Source organism: Chamaea fasciata, unplaced genomic scaffold (genome assembly GCF_029207755.1).
Source record: "Chamaea fasciata isolate MVZ Bird 193981 ecotype frontalis unplaced genomic scaffold, bChaFas1.0.hap1 SCAF_1, whole genome shotgun sequence".
NCBI classification, from domain to species: Eukaryota; Metazoa; Chordata; class Aves; order Passeriformes; family Sylviidae; genus Chamaea; species Chamaea fasciata.
Window position 1 is genome coordinate 39,892,987 of NW_027094086.1, and position 21,230 is coordinate 39,914,216.

At 39.8% G+C, this 21,230-nt stretch overlaps 1 long non-coding RNA gene across 2 annotated transcripts; it reads right to left on the reverse strand.

Annotated features, from left to right (window-relative positions):
• Nucleotides 1-14,278: 14,278 nt before the first annotated feature.
• LOC136301971 (uncharacterized) lies at nt 14,279-17,490 on the reverse strand. Of its 2 annotated transcripts, none has more exons than XR_010723967.1 (4): nt 17,279-17,490; nt 16,948-17,120; nt 15,497-15,710; nt 14,279-14,464 (listed from the first exon to the last, which is right to left on the reverse strand). It is a non-coding gene; the product is annotated as an uncharacterized lncRNA (long non-coding RNA). The 2 variants fall into 2 exon arrangements; XR_010723973.1 differs by having other exon boundaries at nt 17,260-17,490.
• Between the last annotated feature and the right edge of the window lie 3,740 nt (nt 17,491-21,230).

Here is a 21,230-nt window from a genome sequence, read left to right on the forward strand (position 1 = left end):
ATGAAATCCCTTTTCCTCCTGCTTGAAGGCTGGAGTTGGCTTAATAAGGGGTATAAAACTGGAAGGTGAAAGATTAAGTGGGCATGTTGTTTGCTGTTAGAATTTGGTTTGGAATTCTAAGGAGCTTTCAGGAGACTTACCAGATAACTATCTGAAGCCACAAAATTCCTCCAGGCATTTTTCCATCCCACGTTGTGTAACACCATCTTCTGTGGCTGCTGGCTACTTCTAAGCCAGGGCTCCCTAATCTGTTCTTAAACGCTTTCATCACCAGATTGTTTTGTGTCTTCAAGCAAAGTGAAGTTCAGTGCTCGAGAAAAAGTGCAAGGCTGTTGATATACTGGATACTGACTCTAGCAAAATAAGCAATAACCTCTACAAACTTTCCATGAGGAAGTAAAAATAAAGTATTTAGGTATCATTTCAGTATCAGACATGTTATACACCCTCTCCACTCACTTAATAACCTAAAATCTTAATTTTATCTTCCTAGACATCTGGTGCAGATCACAGATAACCAGAAACATTTGGAAAAAGAGCATTCTGCATGAGATTAATGATCCAAGCAGACTTGATTTTAGGTAAATGTAGAAAACATCACACACACCCCACCCCGTGTTTGATGGTTCCATGTCTATCAGCAGGTATGATGATTCACTGTCATCACAAACAGGCCACCAGTTGGGCAGACAGGTAATAGAAAAAGAGAATATTTTGTTTTGTTTTTGGGGTTTTTGGGGCTTTTGGGTTTTTTGTTTGTTTGGGGTTTCTGTTTTGTTTTTGAGGTTTTTGTTTGGGTTTTTTTTTGGGGGGGGGGAGTGTTTTGTTTTTGGGGTTTTTTTGCAAAGCCTGAAAAGACTTGAATGATATTGTGATAAGCACTACCAAATGTCGAATAAGCAGAGAACTCGGAAAATTTCCTCAGTTCCTGTAGGTGAAGCCACAGATGCCTTTTTTGTCATTCATACCCTACAAAAGTAATCTGCCTCCTTGTGCTCTTAAAAGCAAAACCAGAATTTGGGCGCCATAGGTAGTTCTGGGTGTAAAAGACTATTAATTGTGGCAGCTGCAATCTCTTGGCAGAAAAGCAGCTGTCAGTAACAGCTTCCTGGGGTGTTTAAGCAAGTAGGGAAGTAAGCAAGCAACCCAGACGGGCCTGAGAGTATCAGCTCTGATTCCAACAGGCAATAAAAGATATGTGGATCATATCTCATGATCCTGAGTACAGCAGAACAACTAAACTTCTTAATGTATGACCATCTTGAGAGAAATCCCACTCCACAAAAGTCACCTTATTTTCATTATTTTTTTTGTACATAATTATGAGTGAAGGTTAAATATCCTCCATTTATACTGAGATTTTCACATGGGAACCCAAGATACCATCACTTTTTTTGTTGTTGTTTGGTACTGAGTTATATACTGGGATATATTCCTGAGAACTTTAACAGGAAAGAACAGTAGCTGACATCTGGCAGAAATATAGACAGTTATGTAGATTATAAACAGAATGATCTATCACTCTTAGCAAATATATACCAGAACAAAAGACATTAAGTAGAAGCCTAAATGGCAAAACATCGATGGCAGGAAGAGATCAAAGAAATCCTGCCCTTTGCTATATGAATAGAATAGGTGAAATTACTATACAAGGAAGAGTCTTATATAAAATTAGCATTGATATGTTTATCCTTGTTTTGAATACAGCTTTGTTTGAACCGAGAAAAAAATCATAAAGCAGCCAACAGTGCTTGAGCCTGGGTATCGTTTATTGCTGTATTATGTTTTCAGGAAAGATGGATTTCCACCCTCCCCTTTTTCCTACCCCCTGCCATTAAACATAAAGGTTTACTCCACTAATACATTTTTATTCATTCGAAGGAATTGAATAGAAACATTATATAGAAGTCTGAGCTAAAATATATGGAGATAAACATTTCCTTCTTAAGAAGCACATTAAAAAAGCATATCTTAATAGAGCACTATATGCTCTAAAAAAACAAAAATACAGGACTGCCATATTTCTCTCTCCTTACAGTGCTCCCAGATAGAATTTCCTCACCTACCTTTTTTTTCTAGGTATTATCAGTGTAAACTCAGTTGTTAAAACAATACAGAAGACTCAAACCAGAAGCTGCAATCAACGTCACTAAATTGTATGATTTTCATTAGTCTAACCTAATGCTCTGTTACAGGAGCAGTTGTAATCAAGTGGATGCTATAACTTGATACCTGAGGGCTGCATTTTGAGCACCAGCCACCAGTTCTGCTGCTCCCACAATGCTAATGCATTGGGACTTAATAAAAGTTACTGTTGATGCAAGGTATTATTGGTGTTTGCCTGTGCCAGAGTGGTGCATTAGGATCAGGGAAGCAGAGTGTGGATGCCCCAGATATTTCAGTAGAGGATCCAGACTAAACTATTGGCATACAGGGCTTTAAACAAAAAGGCTGATTTTGTTCTGATCTTGTGGTACACATATATCGTTTAGCACTGGGGTTGGTAACCTGACAGAGAGTCAGAATGGGCAGTGTAGGACCATGAATTCTGAAGATAATTCACTGGGATGACTGTGGCAATGTCTTAGCTGGACAAGCTTTGGTTCTGACTCAGTTTTTCTACCTGAAGTCGTTTCAACATAGGAATTGTGAACCTTCAGAATGCGAGTCCAGCCACACTATTCTCTATCAGGATTTTATTTCTGTATTCTGAAGAGTTTTATTTTACAGTTTCTTGAAACTAACGTATGTGGGGTTTTGCTATGTATGTGAAGTGGCCTCACTAAAAACACAAATATGTAAGATGGATGATAGCATTCCCAAACACTACATGAACAGTTGATAAGATGAGTAGGTTGTACTTCAGTGGTTCTAAAGTCTGGTATAAGGGGATTTCACTAATGAAAGTGAAACAATTAGCTCCTCCATATCTATCTAACATGCAAAGTATAAAAAAAGCAAGTTAGATAATGCCTCATATAATGCATTTTTAATTTTGCAATAGGGACAAACTGAAGCAAATCAACAGTGAACCTACACTAATGTGGCAGTACTCATAACAGACAGGTATTATGGTCCGAGAAGAGAGCTTAAGAAATCCTGAAAGATTAATTTATAAATAATATACACAAGTGAAAGTCCCTTCTTAACCACCTTCAGCATAAAGTTACCCTCTGTTTGGAGGCAGAAGAGTTCAGAAATCTATCAAGTCCCTGAGATGTGGTGTGTATTTAATTATCACATTATCCGCTTTATTTAAATAATCTATAAAGAGGGACTGACACTATTTAAAGAGTTATGCTGTCTTTTGTAGCTCAGTAAAAATTATATGTGCCACCAACCTATATCAACAACTGTTTAGAAATTTTCTGTCACTTCTTACAGAATATATAGGTTTGTGGATATTAAAGCGTTTCACATGAATATCAGTACTGTATTTTTAAATTTGAAGCATTTTGATCTCATGAGGACTTTTAGGACTTTCTGTTCAGATTTGTCAAGCAGCTTTATGTTTTATTTTAACAATAATATACAATACAAATAAAAATAAGGACTTGAGTAACACTTTTTTTGCTTTTCCAAGTCTAATAAGGTATTTCCAGATTTCCTCTCTTGCACAAAATCAGAATATTTGCCCCAGGCTAGATTTTTTTTTTTTTTTTGCTATCAAATATTTTATCGTTAGACCTACAGTACAGTCCAAATTTACATTTATATATATATATATATATATATATATATATATATAGGTATGTAACCTACTTCAGGTCTTGAATTAGGTTTTTGATGACAGCCTATCTAGTTTCCGTATATAATAAATTCCTTCTGAGAGTCACTCAGAGCAAGTGCTTGAAAGAAGACTTTGTTAACATCTCCTAAATAAACTGGTTCTGGCCTCCACCCCAAAGACAGCCGTACAATATAATGGAAGGAAATTCTGGACAGTATATTCTGTAGAAATAGTAAAATCTTAGCATATTATAAGGTCTTTGGAAGAGTTCTTCTTTATTCTCTCTAGCTATATAAGTTTGTTAGCATTTTTTTTTTCTGCAGAGGTCTTTTAGTCCTTGGCTGCCAGCCATGGTAAAACAGCTGAACATCTTGATTATCAACAACTTCAGCTGTATTTCCATCCTAGAAATAATTTCTTTCCTGACTCAGGTGGCAATTCAGCCACAGAATAACAGGAAAATGAACTTATGTTTCCAAAAGGGTATAAAACTGACAGTCACGCTTCAGCAAGAAACCGGACCTGAAGTGTGACGTTTTGCACTTCAGTTTTAAAACCAAAAGGTTCAGAAGGTGCCCAATCAAGTTCAGTCTGTATAAAATTATGTTTTTTAACCTCCTGATGCTTTCTTTCTGTGTTAACAATTACAGCCATAGTAGCAGTGTACTTGTTCCTTTCAGTAAAAGCAAATGTGATTATCAGAATATATCAGAAATTATTAATGAATTTAAGTCTTTTGAGGGAAAATATTCCGTTGTCTAACCTGAGAGCAGCATATTAGTTTCAATGCAAGACTGACTGGATTTGTATTGGATTCACCTGCTGTAAATGACAAGATCACCACCAGCTGTTTCTATGTTTGGAAGTTTGGCATTAATAATACACATCCCAGATCAGCAGGTCTGCCCTACAAAAGTATTTATCCTTCAGCATTTCTGAACTTGAATCATCATTCATTAGGGAAAGAGGATGAACAGCTAATGAAGAAGTGCCATCAAAAACTCTCCCCCATGAATTGAAAATGGAATATAATTTTTATTAGTATGTTCATGAAGTTGGTTGTTTTATCAAATCCTGGAGTTTGAAATTCTGCATAAAATACCTATACAGACACCGCTTCTGTTTAAAAAGATGTACAAATATTACCTCTGAAGAGAAGGTGTTAACTTCTATAGAAGAGCTAATTGCCAAATTTTCATGGTTTTAATTTAAATATCATGGCCTTTATAAATTAGGCATAAAGGCTGGGCCCTGCTGTGTAGATGTGTAATTTCATTAGTTAATCAGAGATTAATTAAGAGAATTTAAATAAGAATTAGAAATCACCATGCTGTTTTGAACAAGATTTATTGTCATCTATTCCCTGCTGCTGTTTTCTCAAAAAGCATTGCTAGTACATGCAGATATTTCTTACTATTTCTGTTAAAACAAAATGTTGGTACATGACTGCCCCTAAAGGACACCTTTTTAACAGCAATGAGTTCATTTGTCCTTTTGCTATGAACACTGATCATAAAGCTATATTCAAATATGCTCTAAACACTAGACAGTTTGGTCAAGTAGTTCAGCTTCTATCAAATAAGCAATTTTATCTAAAGAAAAATAATTTGTTTTCTTACTAGAGAAATATTCAACATTTACCATAAAACTTCAAACTTCAGGCTGGGTTGCCTCGTTCTGCTTCATCTAGCTAGGAATTTAGTTTCACAAGCTTGAGAAGTGGCCCATGGGGATCTCATGAGGTTTAAGAAGACTAAGTGCAAGTTGCTGTACCTGGGTCAGAGCAACACTAGTACCAACACAGGCTGGGGATGAAGAGGTGGAGAACAGTCCTGCTGAGAAGGGTTTGGGGGTGCTGGTGGAGAGAGACTGGAGGTGACCTGGCAGTGTATGCTCTCATCCAAAAAACCTAGTTGTGTCCTGAGCTGCATCCAAAGCAGCTTAGCCAGCAGGATGAGGGAGGAGATTCTGCACCTCTGCCCTGCTCCGGTGAGACCCCACCTGCAGTGCTGCATCCAGCTCTGGGGTCTACAGTACAGGAAGGACAGGAACCTGTTGGAGCCAGTCCAGAGGAGGCATATCACATTGATCAGAGGAATGGAGTACCTGTCCTATGAGGAAAGGCTGAGAGAATTGGGATTGTTCAGCTTGAAGAGGGAAAGGCTCCAGGGTGACATAATTGTGGCCTTTCAGTGTCTGATGGGATCTTAGAGGAAAGAGGGAGACTACTTACAAGAGCATGTAGTGATGGGACAAGAGGGAATGGCTTCAAACTGAAAGAGAGTAGGTTTAGATTAGATATTAGTGAGATTTTTATTACTGTGAGATTGAGGAGGCACCAGAGCAAGTTGCACAGAGAAGTTGTGGGTGCCCCAACTCTGAGTGTTTAAGGACAGTTTGGATGGAGCTCTGAGCAACTGATCTAATGGAAGGTGTTCCTGCCCATGGCAGAGGGGTTAGAAATAGATGTTCTTTAAAATCCCTTCAAATCCAGACTATTTTATGTTTCTGTGATATTTTTTTACTAAGAACAAAGAAACGCAAGACCACTACAGACCCCCCGAAACACTAAGGCTAGGCACCTATGCTCAAAGGGCAGGAGCCATCTCAACAAAATTCAGTCATCTAAGGGTAGTTAACTTCTCCAAAGGGCCTGGATGCAGATGGAGATTCCCCTGATTTAGACACCTACTTCAGTCTCAACCTGAGACACAAATCTCTGGCTTTAGAAGGACTATTAAGCCTCAGAAGTTTCTAAAGAAGGAGATTTCCTTTTTTACTTACAGCACATTCTTGGGGCCTTTCTTAGTGTCCAGCCCACAACACAGGCTGGACATTAGGCACATGTTTTGGTTCATTGTACTGGAAAGAATGAGCTTAACTAACCAGAGCACAGTAATTAGAAAACAGAAAAGGGAGGCAGAAAAAAGCTGGAGAAAGTGAAACAGTATCATACAACTCTGCAGAGAAAAATAGTGTCCATGTTAAAAGTAGGCTAATAAATAGATCAATCAATACAGCCAGAAAGCAAAAAAGATACCAGGCTTTTATGGGATTTCTCTTGAAAGTTTTGTGTGTCTGAAAGATTGACTGTTCTTTCAACTTCTTTAGTTGTCCTAATATAAAATATTCCCTCTCTAATGTTTTCCTCTGACATCCTTAATCTGAGAATGCTGTAGAGAAGACAGTGAAAATAGATGCTTCTGTCAGGCATTGGGTTTCTTTTTTACTTTTCTATCTGTTTCTTTATGTAATAACTTTAAATATAACAGTTTTCAAAGGAAGATTTTGATCTCTTGAGGTCTCCAGAAAGTGCATTTTATGTTTTAGAAGCACAGCAATATTAATCTTGGCAAAGTCTTATTTAGATCTTTCTGGATTTTTCTGCTTATCTAAAATTGCCTCTTCTTTTAGGTTGGAAAATACATAGTCCATTTTAGTCAAGCCATTGTGTCTTGTTGTCATGTGTGGAAGTGTTCACACGAAGCACCATGAAGTCCTTCAGCTGCTTTCCATAAATTCCCTTTGCAGAAGTAGAGGGCTGCTCCAAAGGACAATTTTGAGCATGGCGTTTCATTTCTAACTTACATAATTCTGTATCAGAACCTCTCTTCCTGAAAAAAATGAGAGTCTAAGCAGATTAGGTAGTAAGTAAGAAACTTTAATTGCATACCTGTAACTGGAGACTGTGACTGTTCTCCCTGCTATTAAATAGATAGTATGAACAGCTTTAAATATAATTAGGGAAGCCATTTCAGTATATAGTCTTCTTTGTAGTGGCATTATGGTAGTAAGGCTATGAGACAGACAAGCTTTACACAGGAATTTAATAACTTTATATTATTAAGCCATAACTGGGGGGAAAGCACACTAATTTTTGAGTCAACAAACTCTTTAAACGTGTTAAAATTGAAATTACATGGAAGGCATTTACACCAGTTCAAGGGGAACCTGAGAAAGCTAGAGGAAGGGAAATTCATAAAGGGTTACTACCTACATAGAAACCATATCAAGCTCAGGAAATCCCAGAGCTTCAAATGTTTGAAGGCTGGGAGAGCATTCAGGAAAACAAGATATACGTTTGCCCTGTTCTTATAGTTTCCCTTAGGCATTTGCTTTTGGTCACTGCCAGAAACTGGATACTGTGTTAAGCAGACCTTGGTCTGACCCAGGACAGATGCTGTTATGGACTTATTTATGTTTTTTTAAGAAATAAACCATAGACAAGACTGACAGTTTCTTTTTTATTTTTTGAAAAAAGGCACACATTTCACAGTTCAAAAACATCTTCCAGGTGACATTTCAGAGAACTTGTTTGTCCTTGCATGCATACAACATTGAAAATTCTTTATTCTTTGAAATAAGTTACTTTTTGGCTCAATAAATGTCTTGTTAATAAAAAGCAATAGATTTAGAAAGGCATGATATTTTTTGGGTAGGTACTGATACATTCTGTTTACTAACAAAGTACTTCAAAGCCTATAGAATGCATCCTCACCCTAATTTAGCTTGCAGTTTCTCTAAAAAGTTTAGGAGATGAAAGCGGAGCTAATCCTCAATGCACTCACTGTCCTGGTTATACAGGTAGCACCAATACAATGCCTTCTTGATTAGAAGTGAATCAGGTGCAGAGTGCAAGGAGAAGACATCAATAGAAAAGATGCAGATTACTATTGTTTCAGTTGGGAATGGACATCCTCCCAAGCCTAATCTATGCAGTGCTATCAGGTGCTAAAATATTCTCTGGGAGAGTACAGCAGCAAACAAACAGCGTCTTCATTGTACTGCTCTGAAGTATCTCATGTTCATTTGTGATCACATTCTGTTACCAGAGGAATGTGAAACAATAACATGACAGCCCTGGTGAACACATTCACAAGATTTACCTGTCAAGAGGACAGCGGACGTGCTGCACTGAAAGGCAGGGATGATAGCTCATTTCCTTGTTTTGTCTTGTTTGCAGAAAACAGGACCATTTGAGGGGCCTGCAGTTGAAGAGAGAGAGAGAGAGAGAGAGAGAGAGAGAGTAGCCTCTGTTTATTAAGCTGTGACTTGATAATGCTAAGAGAATTTTCAAGCATGTTCTGTTTGATCTGCTATTCAGGCCAGCTGAGAGCATAAGCTGTTTAATGATTGCCTTGTAACTCCATACAAGCACAGCGCTACCTGACAAATATATTGAAAGCCTTCAATTACTGTAAGCTGGGGAAACTAGGATAAAAGCTGTGCTCAATGATATAAACTATGGGCCTGGCATGAAACCTTGACACATTCTCCTTTTGAACTAGCTACTTCCTTAACTAGAATTTTAAGGCAATTCTTTAAAAAAAAAAAAAAAAAAACCAAAACAAAACATAAAGCCATGCTTGAAGAACAAAAATTAGATGTTTTAGAATTGACTCTGCTCTACCTGTAAAGATCAGTAGAGAACAATGAAAATAATGATTCTTCTTTAGGAACTGGTAGCTACTGTGAGCCATAACAGAAGTCAATTACTCAGAAATTCCACCAATCTCCCAAGAGTAGCTTTGTAAGAAAAGAAAAGTTTTCTTTTTGTAAGAAAGCTTGGGATGCAGACAGACACTTAAGCAATGTTTTCATTGCCATGATAATTATTAATATCCACTACCTATATTCTTATGAAATTCACCTTTAGAGTAGACCTAATAGCTTCAGCTCTAGTACAAGTAGGCTAGATGAAAAACTGGATTGTCCTACAAGGAGAGGCTGATAAAAGATTTTTTTTCCCTCAGGCTGGGGAGGAAAAGGCTGAGGGGAATGTGGCCAAAGGTCATCAAAAAGACAGTGGATAAGGTGCATGTGACAAAGATGAAATTGTTAACTACCAGTTCTGCAGCAGCAGAATGAGAGGAAATTCATTGAAACTACTAGAAATGGGTTTAAAAGAGGTGAAACATTTCTTTGCATGCCAGGCAGTAAACTTTGTGAGTCTGCTGCCATGTGAGGCAGTTGAAGAAGTCAGTGGCAGCAGGTTCAAAAGGGGTTAGTCAAATTCATTGGGAACAGCTCCACAAAAAGATTCTGAAGGGAGTAGGCAGGGACATCACCCTAGACATCCTTCATGCAACAACTATGGCTGTTGGGAGATGTAATGGGAAAACACCACAGGATGTGTTTGGGCTTGCAGGTCTTTCACCAGACACCATCTCCTCTTGTCTTGTTGGAGTTAGACTGTGGACACAGGTCAAATTCAGACCCTGCAGGATATTTCTCATTTATGTCATGAGGACTGAATAGGAGCTTCTTCAGTCAGTGAATTTTTCTTCCTCTCAATTTAAACCACAAGCCTGAGGCTTGCAGGAAAACGTCAATGTCCATCAGCCAGCTTTCCTTCATATGCTGCCCTCAAAAAAGCATGCACTTATGCTTAAACACCATAAGGAATTGTGTTGTTTTTAGTCTTGAAGTTTAATACGTGTGTACCTAAAGTACCTGGCATTCAATTCTTCTGTGAAACAAAGAGAACCTAAGAGTTCACATCTGAAAGATAACAGATAAAACCGCAATGAATGAACTAATCAAAACATCATTAATTGCTTCCTATTACAAGTAGTCCATCACTTTCCTTAATTGAAATCTCTCTCCTCTTCCATCTTTGGCCTTCACTTACTAGTGAAGTAAAAGCTTGCCCTCATGTTTCTGTCCTCTCCCTTTTTTTCCTTCTGACTTTTTATTCATCCTTTCCCTACTCATTCTAGCACAGGACTAAGGAATGGGGGGGGGGGGGGGGGGGGGCGTCTTAACTAAAACATGTAGTGTTTTGGAGAACTTCCATGGGATCCTGGACCTCCACCAATGAAGAAAACTCACAGAATTTCTTCTAAAGGCACTTACTGCCGTGTTTGTAATGTGTTTTTGAGGAGCTTGCAAGGAAATGCTATATGAACTCCACATACTGTTACTAAAGTCCAGAACACACAGAGGATAAAGATGGATTGCCAAGCTCAGCAGCAACATGGTGTGTATTTGTTTTCACATTTTGCTTGCTCTTCCTAGGTTTTAAGGTTATACTGATATTTAATTCAGGCTATTAGGGGCTGAGCTGCCTCTCAAACATGACATTTAGGTCATGGATCCAAACAGAATCCTGCCTCTGAAAGGAAGTAAGCAAAAATGCTTTAAATAATAATGAAAGAAGCCCCAGCTGCTTATAGAGCATTTACAGGGAGCAGTGTCCACCTAGGCCTCTAAATTAGAGGTAGCATATGGCAAGGTTTGCATTCCTTGTAGAAAAATACAAACATATTTTTTGGGTAAATGTCTGATCCCCTTTTTGACATGTAGGAACAAAAAGATGAGAGAAAATATTGATTTCTCACATTGTCTAGCTAAGATCTGCTGACTGATAAGCAGAAAGGTGAAAGGAAAAGACATGCATGCCTGCTGTTAAAGAAAAGCCTATTTGCACATAATGCTCTGGAGAAATTATTGAACATTTCATCCACACAAAATACAAGCCCTGTCATTCTGCCAGGGTCAGTGAGACCTGGGCCAATCTATTGAGTCAGTTCTAGTTATGCAAGTTAAACGGTTTAGTGGTTGCTTTAATTAGGAACCACATTTTGTTTACAAGCTCACAAAAAATGGTAGCAAAGAATGTTCCATGCTCACCAGCCCCAGCACTTGTCCCAACCCTCATCCCCCAAAAAAGGTTTCTTTGCCTTCTTCTACCCATGCCTGGCAAGGTGCCAGAAACACACCCCAGAGTGTAACAACCATAGCCATGGCAGCATAAAAGTGAGATGGAGCACAAAGCATCTCTTCTGCGAGAATCCCATGCAGGACAAGGACAAGGAAGGCTAAGACATTACTGGCACTGTAAGGAAAACAACAGGAATTTAAATTAAAGAACAATAAAAAAAATTATTCACATCTTCCTACATCTGTTAACAACATCACTGCAAATGTTTTCATTGTGACATCAATCTTTCCCTCACATAATGCTTTTTTCTCATTCTTATCTCACAAACATATCCGCACCTTCTTCCATGCTGCTTTCTTGCAGATAGGAATGACCTTTCATAACCTATTTGTCCAGTTTCACCTTTACCTGACACAGAAACACCTTTACCCTGTCCAAAGGAACCTTTTTAGAATGTCGCTTCATTAAATTTCTCAAAACTTTAAGCTCATCAAACATCTCAAACACTAAGGATTTGAAGAGGTGCAGTGGAATTGACTTTGTGACCTCAGTGCTCTGCCAAGTTGAGGCACTTAGCATTACCCCAGGTGACATGATGAAGGGAACAGTTCTGACCTAATGCCATGGTCAGTCATGTAATTTTGTAGTTTGCAAACATGCCTTATGAATCAGGAGAATGACCCTCCAAGATGTACTGAAATCCAAAGAAAAATACAACAAAATTTGGGCTGCAGCAGGACCAGACATCCTGTTCAGAGAAGTTGTTCTTCTGTGCGGCTTCCTTTCCCCACTTCCTCTTGGCTTCTAGTCCTGTCCTCAGGTCATTAGACCACATCACTTCCCTGTTGTTAGCAGGTTATAAATGCTGAGACAGATACCTACTGACATGATACTGATAGCAGTCTGATAGCAACAGATCTACATTATCAGCTGTAGCACATGCCTAAAAGCTAAGAGAGGTTTGCTACTAAATACCAGCTGCAAATTTGGAACTCCTTTTCCTTAAGCCTTAAAAGTCTTTACCATGTTACTATTCACTCAGCCATGTAATTTTTCCTACATGGCTGAAACAGAGCACATGAAGACCTGTCAACCCACAAAAAGTGCTCTTTTTAAAGTACATTTTAAAAACCCAGCAGTTAAAAAACCAAGCAGTGCAGCACATTTATCTCTGGTTAATACAGGATTCTTAAACCAAAGCTCTGCTGATCAATAGTGAAGTACCTAACTCTTAGCTTTATTGATTATGTCTGCACAGGTTTAATTCACAGGTTAACTGTCCTGGCTCCCCAGATCTCTTCCCTGCTGAACTTTGACATAGGTTGAACAGAGTGAGGAGTATTTCCCTATCACATTCTTGATCTTTAAGCCAATCAATACATTCTAAATCTGTGTTGGCAAGAAAATTTGGTGCTGGCTTAGCCAGAGAGTAAAAGGTTTCTGAGCTTGAGCTCAGTTTTCAGCACACGAAGACCATGTTTCAGACGACAAAGAAACATGGTTTTGTTTCTGTCACATAAAAGAGGACCAATGAACTGATGCTGTCTGATGTTCTCCTTGTAAAAAGTCATCTGAATTATTTAGATTTTTCCTAAAAACAGAAGTGATTATTTTTAAAAGTGAAAACAATAACAACATCAACAAAGCTTCCATCAATTAACCACAAATTTCAGGAAAATCTCAGTGTATGACAAAAAGAAAAATGCCAATGCTGTAACAGATTTTAGAGGACAGTCTTTGAACATAGCATCTGTATTTGCAGGAGGAGTCCAATCAGAAAGATGTTAGCCAGCAGACCGAAGAAGTGCAGCTGCAATCTGTGCATTAAAATCAGGTTCTTTGCTAACTTTACAAGTTCTTCTCTAAGTACATGCTCTGTAATAGGCAGTGAGGGTGTTGGCATTGGTTTCAAGTGTGGGAGAAGATTTCTGCTGTGCAGAAGTCTGTGGGAGTGAAAGATTTGAGTGAAGAGAAGGAAAAGGGTGGGAATAGCCATTAAGCAACACAGCAGTGTATCTTTTCACAGCTGTGCCAACCAAGGCAAGGAGGGGAGGATGCATAAAAACTTTTCCCAGTTGTTACCCTGCATTCATAAAGGACATTTGGGGTGAAGCTTCTTTTCTAGGTGTACTGTACAGCTTTCTGGAATAGGTTTGCTGGAAAATCATTTGAGAAGGTAAAGAGTAAGAATTTGCAGCCTTACAGACTGCACTCACTACTTAGATGTGCTGTCTTGCCTTTACTGCCCCTGTCACATTTTTGACACCGTGGGCATGACAGTTTCTTTCACATGCAAGTTGACCCCAGCACCTACATTTTCAGTTCGTACACAGAATTCAGTACCACATTGTAACAAGAACCACGGCAAAGAATACAGCAATTGACCAACACTGCAGCTATAGACATTTGGGTTCTGGCTTAACTTTAAGTCAGTGTGACCATAAAAACCAAAGTTATTGAAAATCTTGAAAAATCTCACAGGCTGGCTGTGTTAAAAGACATCAGTTACCTGAGGCAATAGCACAAGGTTAGTTTGCAGGTCTGTCCTGTACAGCATAGACTCTCTTTTTATACATCTTATGATTGCTTTGCAAACCTTGGTTCAGGATTTCTCCAGTGCTGCCTGAGAAAACAGAGTCCTGTCTAGTGACCCTCCATGCATCGCATTCTTCCTCATATCTCCCACCAAGCAATATTAGACATTCTTAATTTCTGTATCCAGTATCTTATTTGAGGATGGCATATTGAGCTGTTGTATTGAACACAGTTCATGCCTTCCAGGTGATGATCTAAGTGGTTTTTAAGATATCAGGTAAATTACAGATGTCATTTCAGAAACTGCCCAAGTTTAAAAATAGATGTTGAAAACCATCTCTCGGCAGAATCATCAGCCTTGTTGTTACTCTCACATACTCTACAGGTTAAATTACTTATCTGTTTTCTGGAGGTGGAGCAAGACATCTATTCCCAAAAGGCATTTCCCTCCCAAGGCCAAGTGATTTCTTTAGATGTTCCATTTAATGGGTGGAAGAAACTGGACGGAAAGCTGCACCCAGCAGGGATTGGCAGTCCTGTGAAGAATGGGGAGAGCTTATTGTGTGAAGTAATAGCTGTGACTCCCCAAGGAGAGCGAAAGATGGAGGGGAAAAGAAGGGAGGGCAAGTGAAGCCCATGTCAGATTAAGATCTTTTTCCCTCTTTTTTCTTGTTGGCTGCAGCTGGGTCTCACCCACTCTCCATCTTGAAACTGTCAGCAAGCCAATGCCTGGCACAACGGCCAAGTAATTACTGATGACATGTGAGCAGTATTTTTCCAGATTGACTTTCCTGCCTTTCTGCAAGAAAAATAAACCAAAAAGCTGTACCCCAACAAACATGACAGGAAAAATAACAATACTTCTATGGGACTGAAACATGCTGCTCCTCAAGCTGCTCCAGACTGGAGAGAACTACTACCACCTTCACCCTTCATCATCTCAGCAAGGAAGGGAAAGACAGAAGGCAGGATGAGAGAAGGGTTCTTTCCAAAGGTCTGCACATCTCTTTTAGTCAAACTCAGTGCCACACAAGAACAGGGAGAAGGCAGCAATATAGAAATCACTGGGTATGGCAGTAACTGTGATAGACATAGAACTGCTTGTATTTGCTTTTCTGGAAAATAAAAGAACAATACTGTTCAGTCACCTCCCCTCCTTTTAATCTGAGCTATATGACTCAGTCTACCAATTTTTAAAGATGAGTAACCTCATGTCTGACCTGTCGTGCAAGTGGGTCCTCCCAAATGGTGATTTCTACAAGTCTTCTCAACCATCAATCTCTTCATGTTACGATGGGAAAGTCAAATATAAAATTCCACTCTGTATTAACTAGCCTCAATGGTTTGTACAAATCTAGCCTGAAAATATTACCTGATGGTCAATGTAATACGTTGTCTTATTTCATCTCTTAAAATCAGGACCAGAGATCTCATTATCTGAAGAGAAATCTATGCGCTCAAACAAAGTCTCATTTCTACCCAGAAGAGTGCCTCTTTTATTTTTAATTTTTACATGGAACCTTTATTCTATGATTCCCAGCAGGAGCCATAGAGAATAGATTTCTAACCTTCATCTTCTGCAGCCTGTGAGACGTTTCTTATCTCTCTTTTTGTGGGCCACACAAACAGAAGATGGATGGATGGATGGATGGATGGATGGATGGATGGATGGATGGATGGATGGATGGAATTCCTTTGGTGGTTTCATGTCTGTTTTCACACTTTAAGAACATTGTTTCTCTTCCTCTCGTACCTACAGATGCTAGATTCAGTAGAGCAGCCCTGGAAAAGATTGTTCTGGTTGTACAGTTAGTCCTCCTGGAAAATATGAGGCCATTAGAATGCCATTTATGAGTCATGATTAGAAGACAGAAAATCCTAAGTCATTGTATAGGTCAATGAATGAGCAAAGGAATTGGGATATGATTTGCCACAGGCAAATTAACTAGTTAATGTGAGATAAAGAAGAAGAAAAAATTAAACTACAAAAACTCAGAATGGGAAAAAATAATTCATACCACAAATGTTAGCAGTTATTGCTACAGTTAGTGGTAATTCTGCAATACTCTATTCATAATCTCTGTTTTCATATGTTTCTCACTCGAAAGCATTTTCAGTAAAGTTTTGCATTCTATTCACAAGTGAATTTCTTCATTGACATTTTTGCTAACTTATTATGCAATCAATTATGTTAGAGTCATGCAAGAATAAAAGATCCCATTCAAAGAAAAAATTCTATCTAGCTGTCTAGGCCTGTGAGGTTAATTCAAAATACCCTGCATTTGAAAGGCTCAAATTTGGGATGTAGTCCTCCAAATGAGACCACCCAGCCAAAGTACCTATGATAATGAGAGATATGTCATCTCAAAAGAGGGCTGGTAAAACTTTATAAAAATGTAGATTTCTTTGAAAAAATGGTGCAAAAGCTGGGTTTGCTCCTACAGAAGCAAGTTATCAAAATAGCATGCCTTAAGATGATTTAAACCAATCCATTGTCCTTAACCCTTATTGTGCCCACAATAGGGCACAACACACAGAGCTACCGTTCTTTAGCTGAAGGATGATAACTTCCTGCTGAGGGATGGTGACTCCTCTGGATGTGTTAACTCATTCATTTTCAATCACATATCCATGTCTGTGAGCAACTCACCAGAAGGTGCTACCTGAGAAGCAACTGGTACTTACCCAGCTCTGCTCCCCTGAAATCTCACCCCAGTCTTTCTCCTGGTTCAAGTCCTTGGCTCATGCTCCTGGTGGGTGAGATTACACTCCATCTAATGGGGCAATTGTCTGTGACCAAACTGCTAAGCTCCCTCCAAGGCAGTTTCTGAACCACTACAGTTTGTCCACAAATTTTTTAGCTACAAAATATGAACCAGTACTCAGTCTGTGATTAGTGATAGGCTTAATCTGTACATGATATTTGTGGCAGGACAGGGTTAATACAGCTACAAAGGACAGCTCTGTGAGACAAGATCTTCAGCATCAACATGAGAAGATAACCAAATGCTGTACTCACAAAAATACTGAGCCTTCCACATGAAATTTCCCACAGCATTATGAAAATGAGCAGAAATGTAAGACAAGAAATTGCAGAAGCAATCCTCTATGTAAGACATATCTGTGTTGCTCATGAGAAAGTCTGGACCTTCTTCCTCTGGCACTCATTTCTAAGTTCTCTGACACACATGCCTGTTCAAGAAAGAAATGATTATGGTAAAGTTATTAAAAATTAAATTATCCTTCAGAATATTTGGACAGATCCTAAGTAGAGTGTGCATATATAACATACTAACAGCAGAGGAATCACAATCTGCCTCACAGAAAATACCTGAATTTCACCTGCTTACATTATCCTCTCTTCTGTTCAATGTGTATATTTCTTGACAGGTAGTCAAACAAGTCCAGTTCCTTCCACTGGAAAAGAAGTTACTTCTGCACTTTGCAAAAAATCCAGGTCCTGTAGTTGTGCTGATGTGCACAGCACCAAGGGCACACACTTCTTACAGTGTATATGTCTTCTGCCTTTAGTTCAGGTTATAGAGCTCCTGCTTCAAATATCCAGCGTAATCCCCAGCAAGACATCCAGGCTAGCAGTAATTATCATCCCTATTAATTACACCTGTTCTGGAAAGTGGATGGTAACTAGGCTGTGGGGGTTTCTTTTCACAATTCTCCCCTAACAATGTCTGGAAACTGTTCCACTGGCCCACATGATACTCTAAATATGCAGAGTTCGGCTTGTGATTCTTCAACTCTGCAAATTCTTTTTAAATGGATGATTTCTTTTTTGGCATGCTTCTTGTTTCTCACTGCCATTTCTTGCAAGAAAGAAAATTTGAATAGCAAGACATATACAGGAATTTGCCCTTAATAAAATAAATCCCAGTCTTTCTGCTCCAGTCACAGTGTGCTTGTTACATAGTCCTATTAAGGATAGAGTTACTGGAATGAAAGACCTGTGTCTCCAGTATAATAGGCAGATGTAGATGATTTCTATATGGTAACATGAAAGAATCAAAGGGGAATAAACAAATAAATTAATAAATATGCTAAGACCTGTGTGTGAGCCCTATTCACCTGAGCTGCAGCAAACTCTGTCATAAGATTATATGAAGTCTGGGTTTACACAAGATACAAAAACCTCACTTGGAATTTTGTTATGGTTAAAAGAATCAAATACTGTAAGGGGGGAGTTTCTCTCTCTCTCCCCACCCTTCCAGTCGTTATTTTCCCCTATTTTATAGCACTCACAAGTTGGATTTCAGGGTGTTAATAGAGCACTGAGCAGAATTTTGGAAGGTGTCCAGCTCTACACCCCACCCAGATGAATACCTGGAAGCACACTGTTAACATGGCTATCCTGCCAGGACAAAATCAAGTGTGGAACAAATGTTGAAATGATGCCCTCTGAAACAGGTAACCACAGGACTGACACAGAAGTACTTTGTTAACAGTTTTATACTTCTCTGGTAAATAATTTCATTTTACTCTACAAATCCTTTTGTGGTAGGAACAGACATGTTGCAAGCAAGTCTTAATGTTGGCAGTTTTTAATGTACTTTATCTTGCTATTTTCTAAACCAGTTTGATATTTTGGCAAAACATAGAAATTGATCAAGTTTAGGACGTAGGATTTTGCAGGACTATCTAGTATCAGCTATGCTGCCCAGTATCTGCCTAAAAAATATAAAGCATTTCCTTTGTGCGTCAGTACCAGAAGGGGCTGGGGATTTCGTAGAGTATAAAATGCTTTCTGTACATTGTATGTACTTCAAAAAGCTTTCACCAAACCCAAGGTGGGCACCCAATGGAATTCTCCAACCACTTCTACACACTAATTTAGAACCAGGGATGCTAGTGCTCTCTTGGGTCTTTGGCTTTAGCTCTAATATGTTGCAGCAGAAGACTGTCTACTTGTGATATCTAAGGTTTGAGTACAGCACCTCCAACAGTACAACTCCTCATTTATGCCAGACGAACCTCTAAAACCCCTGGCTCCAAAACCACTGTTCAAGACTTTCTGGTCCTGTACCACGAAGAGGCCGAGATTACAGGTCCCCCATCAACCACCACTAGCCTTACGAATCTGCAGTCAGGCCAATAGTTTCTGGGTGCCCCACCTTCCTTAAAGCCACCCTCTTGCCCTGGCATCCCATATACCCTCAGGAAAACTGTGTGATGTCACACAGCGTCACAGCTGCGTGGCAGGAGAGGGGTGGCAGGAATTAAAGGAGAGTCTTTGTGCCAAGGTGTCATCCCAGAGAACACACTATGCTGTGATGTTTGGAGCATGATTTGGATGGGAACCACAGCAAAGAAGATTCACAAACCAGCAGAAAAAATCAGCCCAAGGTGAACATCAGTGCGAATTCAACAGCTTCCTTTCCAGTGCAATATGTCCGTCAGCTGGACCCCTTTTCCCAATGGAGGACCTGCTGTAACTTCTGTGCTGTGCCACAGCAATGTCAGGGGTAGTGCTGGACCTTCTGCTCCCAGAGCTGGGCAAAAGCCTCACTCCTTACCATCCTCACTCCTCTACACCCAAGAGAGGCCAGAGGGTGAGAAAAGCCATCCCTCACCCCATTGCCTTCCTCTGTTTTCTGAGCCAAAGCACAAAGCCCTTTTCTAGCAGGGTGGTAGGGTTGGCTGATTTGTCCTCTGTGACAGATGGGGTTATATCTCTGGAGACAAGGTTCCTCCCAGGTCTTCCTCTGTGACAGCTGGCTCCACAGAGGCCCTGCATCAGCCCCATGTGTCTGGAACTGAGTCTGACTGTATTGATTTAGTAGTCCATTGTCCTGTGGGAAAAGTGCTTAGTAGTAAATACCAGAACATGATCAATAGCACAACACACAGAGTCTGTGTTAGAGCTTTCATGTCGGGCCTTGGGCTCCAGAAACACCACAAGCAACACCACTGTGAATTGGGCATTGCCTGGTGAATTGAGTGGATCAAAGCAAGAAGCATCAGAAATAGGACAAGGACACACAATTTGTCTGCTCCCGGTGCCTGCTGAAATGTCATAAGCCATCAGATTGCAACAAATAAAAACTCTTTGAAAACCTGAGAGTTCAAAAGTGAGAATCTGATTTCATATACATGATTTTAACACTTCTGGGGAGACACTGATTTCAGTGCAGTTGATCCTGATTTTTAGAACTGTAAGATCAGGCTCCAGCCTTCTAGCTTTTAAGGTGCCAACATTGTGCTGTCACCAACTCCAAGCCTGGAAACACATGACAGATCCTCATTTGTCACATCCTCCTTCCCCTTTCTGGACCCCATTCCCTGCTGCCCACTAATCCTCCTCCTACGGCACAAGTAAGTCAGGAGCAATGTAATATATTCTTGTAAAACAAAATAGATGAGGTTTGAAGAACATAAACAGCAACGTACTAACCCAGTTCATCGTATAATCCCAGGCTCCAAACAAAAGGGCAAGGGTGGGGCCCACAGACCAGTCCAAGTGTCGGGTGGGTCCATGTTTTACGAAAGATAAGAACATATTCTATTAAAAAAAGTCTTTTGTACAGTTGCTCTTTGCGACCCTGAAGGGGGAAAAAATTATCTCTGTGCACAGACTGCAGTGGTGTGAGGCGATGCACGCACATACACATGCCCTTGCAGTGGTGTTGCCAGGCACTGGGGATGTGTGTACGTTATTCACAGGTCAGCACTGCCAAGGGAATGTTGATAGAAACTCCATCACGCAATGGCAGCATGGCAACAGATTTTCCCTATGGTATATTTTTGTCTTGTTGTGGTGTTTTTTTAACTTCTTCAATTGTAAATGACAGTTATAGGATGCTTCCTCTTCCTATTACCAGATTTACAAGGACTGGACATTTATGTGAATGAGGACATCCACCACAAGGATTCTGCCATCAAGACAATGTGAAAGACTTCTTGCTTTAGGACACTACTGTTGAAGTGACCTAATCATGGTCCTGAGCCACAGGAGGCGGTTTTATGTGGGCCTTGTGAGGGCCTCAAATGCAGGGTGTCCCACACCACTCCAAGCCAGCCCCAGTCCCTTGCGGCCAGCAGCATGGCCCACCAACTCTACTAAGCTGGGCTGCAGTGCACCCAATGCCCAGTGCCCTAGTGAGACTGTGTGAGAAACTGAGCAGAGATGCAATGAGGAGCACAGATTAAATACTGAGGACAAGCAATCCTAGTAAATCTTGCCCTGGGGCAGGTATTCCCTGAATTGCCTAGGGCAGATTTTTTATCAGTTTCAGAGGCAGAGAACAGAGAATTGATTGAACAACAAGTATAAGCACAAGCATAAACACAAGC